Below are 12,294 nucleotides of genomic sequence, written 5' to 3' on the forward strand. Positions count from 1 at the left end.
CCTGTCTCATTTTTGCCCTGATTAATAAGCACGGTAGTAAATTGTGCTGTCTGTCTTGATTTAAAGAGTAGAAAACTATTTTCGGTGTTTAGAATAAAGGATTTGGGTGAATGAGATGCTGGTTTCAATTCACATAGGAAGCATTATTAAGTGACCTACTTACTTCTATGGTTACTGTGCATTTTTGCCAGCAGTGAATGACAGCCTGTGTGTCATGCTCTTTTAAAGCAAACAAACAAACAAAAAAAACTCAAAAGCCACTCCTGCAAGGATGACCCACTGTTGCTACTGCTGAAACATACCACCTGCTGCCTCACTGTGCTCACATTCAGTGCCAGGTCACCATCAATGTTCAGCAAGTATTGATGCATGTCAGTGGATGCCACTTTTTCCACATGGAAAACTCAGTTCTGCACCTTTGCTCTGTCTGCACTTCCATGTCAGATTGCCCCTCTGCTGCTCTCTGTCTCACAGCAACAAAACACAATGGAACATGGGTGGGGTGGTTCAGTCTCTACCGCTGTCCTTCCAACATCTGCCTCTGACTTGATGTGCCAGCAAAATAAAGTAAGAGATGTTATGTTTGGAGCAGACCTCATAGACCTGGAGTAGACCTAGATCTGTTAGACAGTGGTTGGGTCTGAAGTGGTAGGAGATACTTCATGAGGCAAAATCTTCCTGTAAGATGTTGAAATATTTATGTTCAAAAACAGAATAATACAAGCTAACAAGCAAATTAAATACCAGTGTTTAAAGACTAACAAAGTAATTAGGCTACAAACAGGTCACATTGAAACATGCCTGCAAATAGGTTTTTTTTTGCAGTGAAAACAGTAACGTATGCCATGTGAATCTCAAACTACCAAGTAGCTTAAAGTGCTAATACTGGGCAGCAGTTTGTTGATGGTTATTGCACTGAATGCACCAGTCAAATTTGTCAACTAACTCCTGGTCTGTGCAGAACAAAGTGAATTTGTCACTAGACCGAAACTTTAGAGAAGTTTAGCAGCTATATAAATGCAGCTAGGTTCAGCTGAATATTGTACTGTGTGTCCTCTGATTAATTTGTCTATTCTAATTCTGTCTCATCTGGTATCTGATTTATTTAACACTGCAGGCCTGAGTTAATAACGTCCTTAGGGAATTGGACACTGTGCTGTTGTTAAACCATTTGGAGAGTAAAAAGGGGACAAGGCATCTTTTTACACTTTGGGACCTTGGTAATAAGTTGCCATAGTCTGCATTCCTACTGTTAGCCTTAATAGGATTAGTTTTGGTATTATCAAAAGAGTAATTAACACCTGCAGATATGATCACAGATGGTATCAAAGAAAAGGAACTCAATTTTACAAAAGTGCAGCTCATATTTTTGTATCTGAAACATCAGTACGAAATTGGCTACACATTCTGACCATCTATTTGTACTTCTAGTTGTAACTTGTTATATTATGATAAAAATAACTCGATTAATATTAGTAATGATCACATTACAGCTCACCATGGAAGTAAACATGCTGAATGTGAGAAAGAATTCCTCCCTGGAGCTGGGGGAGCTAGCCAGTTTTGCTCTTGAACGTAGCAAGGTTTGGTAAAAATGGTGCTGCAGGAGGCAGCTGTAAACTTGAAAAAGCAAGATCAGTAGCTAATGATAGCTGTGAGAGCTTCTGGGAAACATCAAATAGGAATAAGCTTTTTATGGAGCACTGAGGCAATGGAATCTGGATCCTTGGAATCTGAGTTTTTCAGAAAGAAAAAGGAGACTTTATTAGTGCACCGTCATTCTCTTTCAATTCAGTTATTCTTTCTTGAGTGGTATGTCCATCACCTAGTTAGTGCTGCTCTGTGCAAAGTATTTTGCAGTACGTATTGAGAGCCACTGCACCTGTTTTAGGGTCCTTCTAGCAACCCACGTGAGGAAAGCAGTAGTATAGCACAGTCATATGCATCTGCTAGCTATCATTAAAGTTCTTGGGCAGAACAGAGCTCAACAGAAGCTACAAAAATGTTTCAAAGATGATAAATCCTGTAGCATAAATTGTCTGCTATTGTGGATCAGCTGTCTCTAGTTCCTAAGCCAGTTTGGTTGTGGCTAGTGGAGAAGCAATACCTTCAGAATTACTTTTGCTCTACTGTTTGCATTGAGATTGTCAGCATGTTTGTAAATGACAATGACAAGAGAACTCGTTACTCTTATGGTGGGGAATCTTATCGCTTACCTAGTGTTGAAGTCTGTATTTTCAGGAATATACCATTTAAAAACTAGTTAAAAAGGAATCCTAAAAAGAAAAACAGTTGTTGAAAGTAATGTCTAGTCTAAAGTTGTGATAAAGCAAGAGTTAAAAATTCCTGTTGTCTTTTGGGTAGAGTTATTATAAGATAATGCTTCCTTGTTTTAAATCTGTGTGAGATACTATATTGTTTAATCATGTAATATTTCTGGTGATCCTTGAGATCAAATAATTAGAGACAAAATGCTTTCATATTCACTCAAATAATGTTAATGCATCAACCTTTAAGAAGGAAGGTTAGGTATTTACAGTAGTTATAAATAAACAGCGATTCAATGACCAGAAATAAAGCCAATGTTACGGTTAAGGTCAACTTTCTTGTTAAAACCTACTGAAAACTCTTTGTATAAGGTCCCAGATTTATAAAGCAACTGACCAATCTGACCTGAACAGTTCAAGTTCATTGTCAGCCTGCCCACTGCATTCTGTCTGTAAATGGGTGAAGGAAACGAGACTAGAAGAGTAACTTGCACTTAAGGCACAACAAAGAAGCAAGAAATCATTTTCAACGAATGTTTGTAAAACTACTGATATTAGTGGGGAGTTAGCTTGCTATATATATATAGCAATATGTATATCAATATATATATGTATTCATTTCTTTGGAGAGTTGAAAGTATTTCTCTGGCTGGACTGCCTGCTGCTGCTTGTGATGCAGTTGTTCCCATGCTGTCTGACAGGCATTCCTCATTCTTTTGAGTCATAATTAGATATCCCTTCCATGAGGTATTTCAAAATAGTAAATAACTGAAACTTAAAAGTCCCTAAGTCTTCATTCACGTGACACAAGTTGCTGAACTACCAAGAAATTCTAGTAACCTGCTCCCTCTGGTATTCTTTCTTGCTCTTGTGCCGTTCATACATGAGCACCTTGTATGTTCATGACTCACATCCCTCTCCACAAACAGAACTGTATTTGTGGGTATGGGATGTGGACCTTTCTTTTTGTATCTCAGAGTCAAGAAAAGAGGTCAGGGATTGGTGAGGATCAATCTAGCACAGGACATGGAGGCTGAATATTAATTAACAGAAAATAGAGATTCCTTGTATGTCCTTTCTGAAGTTATTCTGGTTCCAGCAGTAATACATGTAACTCATGGAAGGTGGGGGAAAGATTCTGATGTACTTATCAGGGAACATAGATATTTGTGTTTGCAGGTTCATTATATTGTCATTATTTGCTGGCAATTAATAGAAAAGTGCTTTTAATCAACTGAGAGGTGAGTAGTGTGTAATTTGTCATCTGCACAGGGAGAAGTGTTGGAAAGATGAGAGCAGTATTTGAAGCAGCTGATGCTTGTCCTTCTGGCACACTTTGTATAGAGCTTCATATTATGCTGGGGAACCCTTAAATGTTCCTCTTTAACAAGATTGTGCTTGGCATGAGCTGTGCCTGGGACCTTTGGTTGTAGAGGAGTAAATGCGCACAGGGTTTGGCACCTTCTGGGCTCTATCAGGAGGAATCCTTTCATACTTTTTTGGGTCGAGGCATAGTTTAATTTGAGTAAAAACAATCAAGCTGTCAAAGGTTTAGGGGAGAACAGTCATGGGTTGAATAGCAAGGAAAATACATACTGTGCCCTTTTTTTCCAAATAAAACCTCTAATTCTTCAGTTCAACTTCTATTATTTCTGGTATTAATTTGTTAAATCTCTCCATTCTGTGTATTCCACAGGGCTATGGATGTAGCAGATGTATCACTGCCAGTGGGATGGGAAACTTGGATACAGCCACAGCATAGCTTTCTGGATGTGCAACTTCTACCAAACCAGAATAATTTGACCCCAAATTTGTACCCCAAAGCCTCCATATTATGCCCCTAATGGAAGAGTTTTTTTTGCATTTCCTGACACTTTTATTTGCTCTGTATTAAGTCTGTTCTTTTTTTCAATGTCAGTCAGAGCAGCAGCAGAGAGCAGAGAACAAAGTGGTAGGCTTGTTGCTTGATCCTCTCTTCTAACAACTGGGAAATGCATCTGCACAGCTTGTGTAAGTGCTGCGTGCGCGTGCACCAGCAGTGTGGCAAAATCAATTTGGATGGAGAAAAGGTGTGGAATGTTTATGATGATCAGTGTTCCAGGTTTAAGTGTGGCTCCCAAGACTGCTGCCTCTTGGGAATTCCAACTTTGCACTTTGTGTAGGGAATAAGTACACTTAAAGGCTAGGCCTGCCAATCATAGCCTTGTGCCACATTGAGTACCTCTGCCCGAGCATGGAGATGCAGAAAGTACGCTGAAGTGCATTAACTGATACCTTGTGTTGTATCTGGGAATATATTCTTTCTATTAAGAATAGCAAGCTAGGGTGGCTTTTTGCCAGTTTGTAACCAGGCCCAGCAAATCATTTGTAGTAAATTAGCAGTGTTTTGGAATCATTTCAAATTCTACTTGGCTTTGTATAGAAGTTATGTTTCTGTCTGCTAGAAGTATTTGAAGAAAAAGCATAATTCCATAGGAGCTACTGAAAAATGTTATTTCCTTCATCTGTAACAAATAGAGAAGTAGAAAATAATTACTTGTATCACAGTAGAGATGAACATCTTGAAGGTTCCTGAACTATAAATTTAATGAGTTGCACTGTAACTAGCTTCTAACAGCAAAGCATTTAGTTTCTTGTGGAGTTTATATACCTCTTGTTAATTAACAATAAATATTCACAGAGAAAAAAAGGCAATTAAAATGATGTCTGTTACTTCTAGAGTTCCAGATTGAGACCAGTGCCTTCCTCTTCTGGGATTCATAAGGTCTTACATCATTAAGATCAAATTAGCTGGTAGGTGGCAATAGTGATACTTCTCTGAGATACTGCTTACATGCACTATTTCTCAGTGGTAAGAGGAAGTCAAATCCTATTCCTTTCAGTGCAGTTACCATGCAGCATAAAATGTTGCTGCAGCCGTGAGTATCCTTGCTTGTGTTCTCTAGCCCTGTTGTGTCCATGTTACTGGTTCTTTAGAACCTGGAAACAACGTGTTCATCCAAATAAATGGTCTCTTGCTGTAGGACAAATCCTCCATAATAGTTGACATGGTAGTTCAGCTTAAATGTGGTACAGAAAATGTTATGCAACTCCAGTCTAATACGCAAAACATTAAGCAGGAAAAGGAATAAAAGTATTTAACTCACAGATGTACTCTTCTTGAATAGAAGAGTATGAGAAATGAGTGTTTTGATTTGATTAAAGCAAAAAATCCAAGTTGTATTGTCATCCATCCCTATGAAAGGGCACTTCAGAACCCTTCAGTTTTTCTCTGCAGTGGGATGGGCCATGCTGTGCATGGGCACCTTGTTCGGTGCTGGCAGGTGCCAGCGATCAGGAGCTGCTCTGTGTTGTAGAAACATGCTCAGTCTTAATAATATTCTGGACCACGCAGGATGACCTTGTCTTTTCAAACTCAGTTATTTTTTGATACTCCATAATTATAAAATAAATGAAATCTGTTTGGAACAACTTTTCATAATGTTAGTAATAGCAACAATGTATTCAAGGAAAGAAAAAGCCATTACCTTCTTTCACTTCAGGCTTCTGGTACAGTCTGAGGCAGAAATCTGTCTGAAGCCTAAAGTCACTGTGAGCTTCCCAGTTAAACCCCACAAGCCATAGGCTCTGTACCCCAGTGATGTAAATATACAGACTTGGTATAACACTCTTGGTATAACACCCATGCTGAGGTGTAGCACGTAGGCTCCTTAGGGCTGGCACTAGCTTTTGCTCTTTGTCAGTGGAGTTTCTAGTTCACTGAGCTGCAAGAGGAACTCCTGTGGACTTTGGAATACCAGTAGTACAGTGATGTAGGGCTTCAACTTCTTAATGAATGATCTCCTTTTCATTGTAGAATTGACACTGGCCTTTTAGATTTGTGCCTCCTTCAGAGAATGAAACTATTTCACTTTTTTTCACTTTGGAATAGCTTTTATTTCTACTTAGATTATCTTATCAGTTTTCCTCTTTCCATGGTCAAATGCACTGTTGACTGAACTTAACAATTCATTGTGTTTGAAAATTCAGAGTAAGATTTTAAGGCAAACACTTAAGTTTCCTTCAGAAAAGAGATCAAATATTAAAATTGTAGATTTAATATTACCGTGCAGATTTAGCATTTGCCAGAGTTCTGTGGAGGGGCAAAACAAACAAACAACAAAACAAGCAAACAAACAAACAAAAAAACACAACAGCAGCTCCAGAGCAAATAGAAGAGCTCGGAATAGGAAACATTGCATTCATTGACCACTAGGGGATACTCTTGTTCAATTTATTCATTTCATCAAGGTCACTTATATAAAGATCAAAAATGTGGCACTCCGAAGTTCTTAAAGAATGGGATTTTTGAAAAAAAAAAATTAATCTATATTCTCCTGTATATCAAATGAAACTAGACTGTTTTTCTAGTTGATAATTATTTGACGTAACGCAACCTCTTCCAGTGCAGTTTTGGATTTACTTTAGTTTTGTTAGACTGAACCAATGTAAGATGGCATAAGTAACTGCATACACTGTTACCTTATTAGGCTGCCTGCATGACAGCATGCCAATTAGGACTGTTGGAGTTAGGTGTACAGTCTATAGACTGAAGTGTTTGCATTTTAAGTTTCATTTTACAGTTATTAAACTTAATAGCCAAAGTGAGGGAAAATACTTTAGCTTCTATGTATCTTCCTTGAAGGACCATTCTTATGTCATGCAGACTTCATCCTTTGCTCTATGTGCAGCATTACATAAAAATGTTTAGATTTCTTGAAAATTCTGGTTCACTTCAGGATTTTGAAAACTCAGAATGTTCAGTAACTTAAATCTCTCTACAAGACTGAAATAATTTCTGAAGAATTTTCTGCTTACAAAGATTCCACCAGTGATGGTGGCAGGGTATGTGGCTTTACCCAGCTGTTTGGGAGAGATCCACTATACTTCTAGTATAGGAAACAGCACTTGTAACTCTAACTTTGCTCTAATAAATTTCCAAGATCCAATCGTTTACTGACTTGAACTTTTTAATACAGTTTCTCAAATCTTAAAATTATTGCATCTAACTCCATGAATTTGTTTACATGAGAAACAAAAGCTGCTTGATATTTTTTCAAAGGCATCATAAAGGAGGAAAATCGCTTGCAAGTACTTTAAGTTGATTTCAGTACAGCTCTACTCTGAATGTCTTAGCTTTGATCTGCTGATAGTCTGACATGGAAAAGTATTTGTCTGGTTTGATTTTTTTTTTTTTTTTTTTTTTTTACACCTAAAAATGACATAAAATTAAGTGAGATACGTGAATAATATTAAGTGACTATGTGAAAGCAAATGTGGAAATAAGTCAGTTCTATGGAAATCTTATGCATACCACTGTACTGTTAGGATTGGAAGAAGGACTCAGAGAATGTTCTGTGGTACACATGCTATGAAAATGCATCCTTTGAAAGTAGTTTCAGGTTTTATTTATCTGCGAACTACCTGCTGAATGCTCATGCTAGTATCTTGACTTTGCCAAAGTTCAGTTGCCAGTGGGTAAAATTACAACTTCAAGCCCTTGAGATTTTCTTCCTGTGAGTCTCAGGGCTACAGGACCCATGAATTGGATAGAGTTCTCATAATCTAGAATCGACAAGCCATTAATGACATCTCCATTCCTGTTCTGGCAGTGGTTTTGCCTCCTTCCCTGACCTGCAGAGTGTGCAGGTGCTTACTGAAAAGCACCCAAATGAGCTATTCAGGTTGTTTTTATCATTGGCTTCTGTTGTGAGTGCTGACTCTTGGTGCTTTGTCAGTTGATACTCAAATATGAGAGAACTGTCTTTCTGCACTGACAATGTAAAAATATATTCTTGTGCTTGCTGTGGGGAAGTGATTTTACTGAGACCATTGTGTGAAAGGCTACTCATTCTAGTATTGAGGTTGGTCTGCTCATGAGATCGCCGCCTTCAGATGCAGTTAGATTCCAGTCCTCTGTAAAAAGGCTATTCTGTGTCTTGACCTTTTTTGACTGTCAGAACTAAAGCTTCATTACATGATAGCTATTTTGACACTGTCCTGCCATTGCTTGCATTGCCTCATCATCCGTATCAGATTGGCACCATTTCTGAATGCAAGTTTTTGCAGATCCATAGGACATAGAGCTCTCTGAAGGAAGCAGCTAGAGCCGGCTGTTCCGAAACTTGGTCAAGTCAAGGAATAAAAGCTAGCAATGATAAATTTTAATTCAAAGAAAGAGTCAAAGGGTGGACTTCTAGAGAAAACACTTTTTTTTTTTTTTTTTTTTTGTAAGCATGAGGAGCCTCAGTCTTCTATCAAAGCTATCTAATCCATCAATGTATTCAAACTTTGGCTGAGGGAAGATGGCAAGGCAGTAGCAGCCAAGAGTAAAGAATCAGGAAAAATATTGCTGTGACACTTAGCAAGGAGTCAGGAAAATGAACATGTGCAGCCCTGAGTGGTTAGGCACTCTGTGATGAGCAGCTGGGATGAAAGTGAAATGGCATCTGCAGTTACTGATGAATTCAGATATACCACATTATGTTCAGGATGTGACTTAGAGTCTCAAATTTGCCCTGTTTTGTTTGGGTTTGTCTGAGTTCCTGTTGCCACTGTGGGGGATGTGTCTGGCCCATGCAGCGGGGAATGGAAGCGTCTTACTGTATGCTTACCCTAAACCAGTAGGCTTTGGAGGAGTATTGATATCACTGTGTCAGTAGAACTTCTGGAGCTCGGGGCCGGCACTATGATTTCTGCTCACTAGCTAGCTGAAGTTCTATTTTGCTAATGTAGGCAAATGTTTTCTTCTTTAGATTTTGTGTTTTAGTCTGGGGTTTATTTGTCTAACCGGAAACAAAAGTGTTGCTGCTTGCAGAGAAGTATGGAACTTGACTTGAGAGATCTCAGTTCATGGAGGAAAAAAACCCAACAAAAGCAACAACAAAAAAAAACCCGCCTAGTTTTGCTGTCATCCTCCATAATTCAATTTCATATTGCTGTCTTCTGGTTCTCATAGGCGAGGATAAATGAGCTTTTACTACTGCCTCTGGAGGTTTTACTTTCTCATGATTTTCATGGTGCCATGTTTCTGTCACCTGTTATTCTCAAACCAATAAACTGAGTAAGGTAAGACGACCAAATCACATCCTGGTGAAGAAATAAGGACTGAAGTGAAGTAAGGCTACAGTCAAAGCTTTGCTTTGTCCTGAAGCTATTTGATTACTATTTGTATATTAAGTGATCCATAAAGCTAATTAGTAGTAGAGAAGGACACCAGGTAGTGAGGGTGGCACAATAACAGTACTAGTATAAGTCTTATGCAGCAAGACAGGCTCACTTCAACCTGAGATTTGTCTAACAATATTCCAATGGATGGAAAACAGCTCTGAAGATGGCTGGCAATTTGCTCTTGTGAAGTGAATGGTGAATTTCTGAGTTGAGGATGAGATGGCCAAGGCTCGGTCAGTTGGCTGACAGGGAGCAGAGGGGCAGGGAGCTGGCTGTGTGTACTTACATTGTGTGATTCTTAGCTCTCCCTGGTGAAAACTTGGCACCCACTGTGTTTTTCTGGCCTCTCTCTAAGAAAACACAGAAAGTTTGAGCTTGGTGTTTGGCTGGGAAGAAATCCCATTTTGTAAAAACTCTATGAATAGTGTGCATCTATCTTGATGTAACTTATATAACCTAGCTAGGCTTTCAATGGATGGTGTCTTTAGTAAGTTATGAAACTATCAACTACTGTGAAGTTCATTTTCACATGATTTTAGTTTCTGGTGCACGTCTGTCTTTATTTTCATATGTATATAATGTCCACTTGACAGAACTACAGTGTGCATGCAGTTGTTAGGAAGCATTTCAGAATTTCATTCTTTTACTGTATTCCACACCACCGAAGCTACACAAAAGCAGGCTTTCCTGTCATTTGTAACTCTAACACAAACAATAGTAATTTCTCTGCTTCAACAGACTAAAAAAAATAATTATACTGTTATTGAATAAAATAATCTATTAACAAAAGGCTCTGCTAAGCAACGTGTCAACCCTCCCCCCCGCTGATCTTCTGCATTTCCCACACCTACCATTGTGTGAGGTATCCTAAAGAGCTTGCAAGAACAAAAAGCCTGTTTTCAGAAGCTAAGTTTTCCTTCTCAAAGTTTGAGTATTCTTTTAGGGAGAGAAATACTACACTTATCCTTCTGTTGTTGATCTCATTAATGACAGAGGTTTAGAAATACTAGTGATTAATGCATCTATGCACTAGTCAGTTTGTGGCTGACTGGATTTTATCCTTGAATAATTCAAATAAATTATTTGCCTGTGTTGCTGGAGCATGAAAAAGACTTCTAGAAATTGAGAGATGCATTTGTACCTAGGTGGTGGGTTTTCTCATCTGATTTCTTTCTGGAGAGGTTTCAGCTGAGAATTGAGATGTGAATGAAACCTTTAGTAACAGCTATTTGTAATTATTGTGTTCTCTGCATACTGAGGTAATTTTTAATACAGGCTTAAATAGGGATTTGTATTTGTTAACTTTTCAAAGTGAGGATTGGTTCATGGCACAGGCTTTGTGTGAATAATACTGGCAATTCAGAATAATAGCCTAAGGCCTTCGTGTTGTGGCCTCTTTCCAAAATGAGGTATGGAATAAAATTTAAATGATGATAATTCTGTGAAATGTGATGTTAGGTTGGCACAGTGTAGATGGTAATTCTGAATTGTGTGTTACAAACATGTAACATAAAAAGCTGGTGGTTCTTCAGAGGTTCAGTTGGCTTTTGGGAATGAGGTGCGTGTCAGCGTGAACTTTAAAAGTATCTTCTTTGCAAAACTGTCATGGGCTAAGAAACAGTGTTTCCAGGGTCAGGAACTTTTTTCACTTTCAATTTCACTTAATGGTTTGTGCTGTAAGCTCCTGTACTAGAATGTCATGTTTTCCGCAGCGATAACAAAAGCTAACTGCCATCAGATAAACTTGAAGGATACTCATTTTTCTTTGAAACGTACGCCTTGCCTATTGTGTTGTCACACTATTTAATGTATAATGCAGCTTGTAGCATAATGCTGTCACACATGGAAATAAAAAGACTGTGAGCTGGTAAATCTGTCACTTCGTTTGAGTTCAGTGGGATGTAAGGCAGCACTGGAGCATAGGAGGGATCTACAAGTACAGCAGGATGAATGATTATGGTAAACTTTGGACATCTTATTTGAAATTTTCTTCATATTTATGTATACAGCAGAAAGGCAGAGAGAAGACAATTAGGTTTTTCTTTTCTGTTTTATCAGTAATGATTTAAGTCTGGAAAGAGAATGAGTGAAAAGTTTGACAGGTGGTGGTAGAGTGAGAGTCAGACCTGGAGTGGGGAAGTGACTTGCACAGAGGTGTGAAAATGGTGTTAGCCAGTGGGCTGAGATGAGCCACTGAAAACAGAACTAGGAACCCTCAGCTACTGTGAGAAATGGTACTGGTGTCTGGGATTGCTTTAAATAAATAAATGCAATTGCCCTGCATTCAGTTACTGCTTAGCATGCGGAAACAGCTTTCACAAATGGCTTGTCATAGGGCTTGAAGAGAAGACATGTCTTGATCGAGTTAGTGCAGTCAGTCAAATGTAGGCTCTGGCATGAGAAGAATTGGCTGTTACTGCAGAAGGGAAATATGGACATAAAGAGCTCATTTCTGACCTACCTTATAGAGCAACTGAACAGCCTCTGGTTAGCGAGGGCAGCATGTGAACCTTAGTATAATGCTCCATTAATACATGTGACTGCTTCATTAAACTTGTTGCTATGACAGAACAACTGGGCCATTTGGTAATGAAAGCTGTTACCGTGTGATGGACATGATAACAAAAGGTCAATTTCTGATGACCATAAAGCAGTCTCTTTTAAGAGACAATTGGAGAAAAGCTATGATGATTCCGATGGATTAATCTCTGAGAGTACTCAAACCACCCATGTATGTAACCAAACCGTAAGATTTTCAACTTGCAGGTTATATATCGGTAGTGCATAGCTATACAGTATAGTATGATGGGGAACACAG

The 12,294-nt window shown here is 38.6% G+C and overlaps 1 long non-coding RNA gene across 1 annotated transcript in view; it reads left to right on the forward strand.

Moving 5' to 3' along the window:
- LOC128081482 (uncharacterized) overlaps positions 1–12,294 on the forward strand; it is a 310,754-nt gene that overhangs the window by 51,590 nt on the left and 246,870 nt on the right. The gene's annotated exons all lie outside the window — the stretch shown is intronic.

Source organism: Tympanuchus pallidicinctus, unplaced genomic scaffold (genome assembly GCF_026119805.1).
Source record: "Tympanuchus pallidicinctus isolate F22 unplaced genomic scaffold, pur_lepc_1.0 scaffold21, whole genome shotgun sequence".
Taxonomy (NCBI): domain Eukaryota; kingdom Metazoa; phylum Chordata; class Aves; order Galliformes; family Phasianidae; genus Tympanuchus; species Tympanuchus pallidicinctus.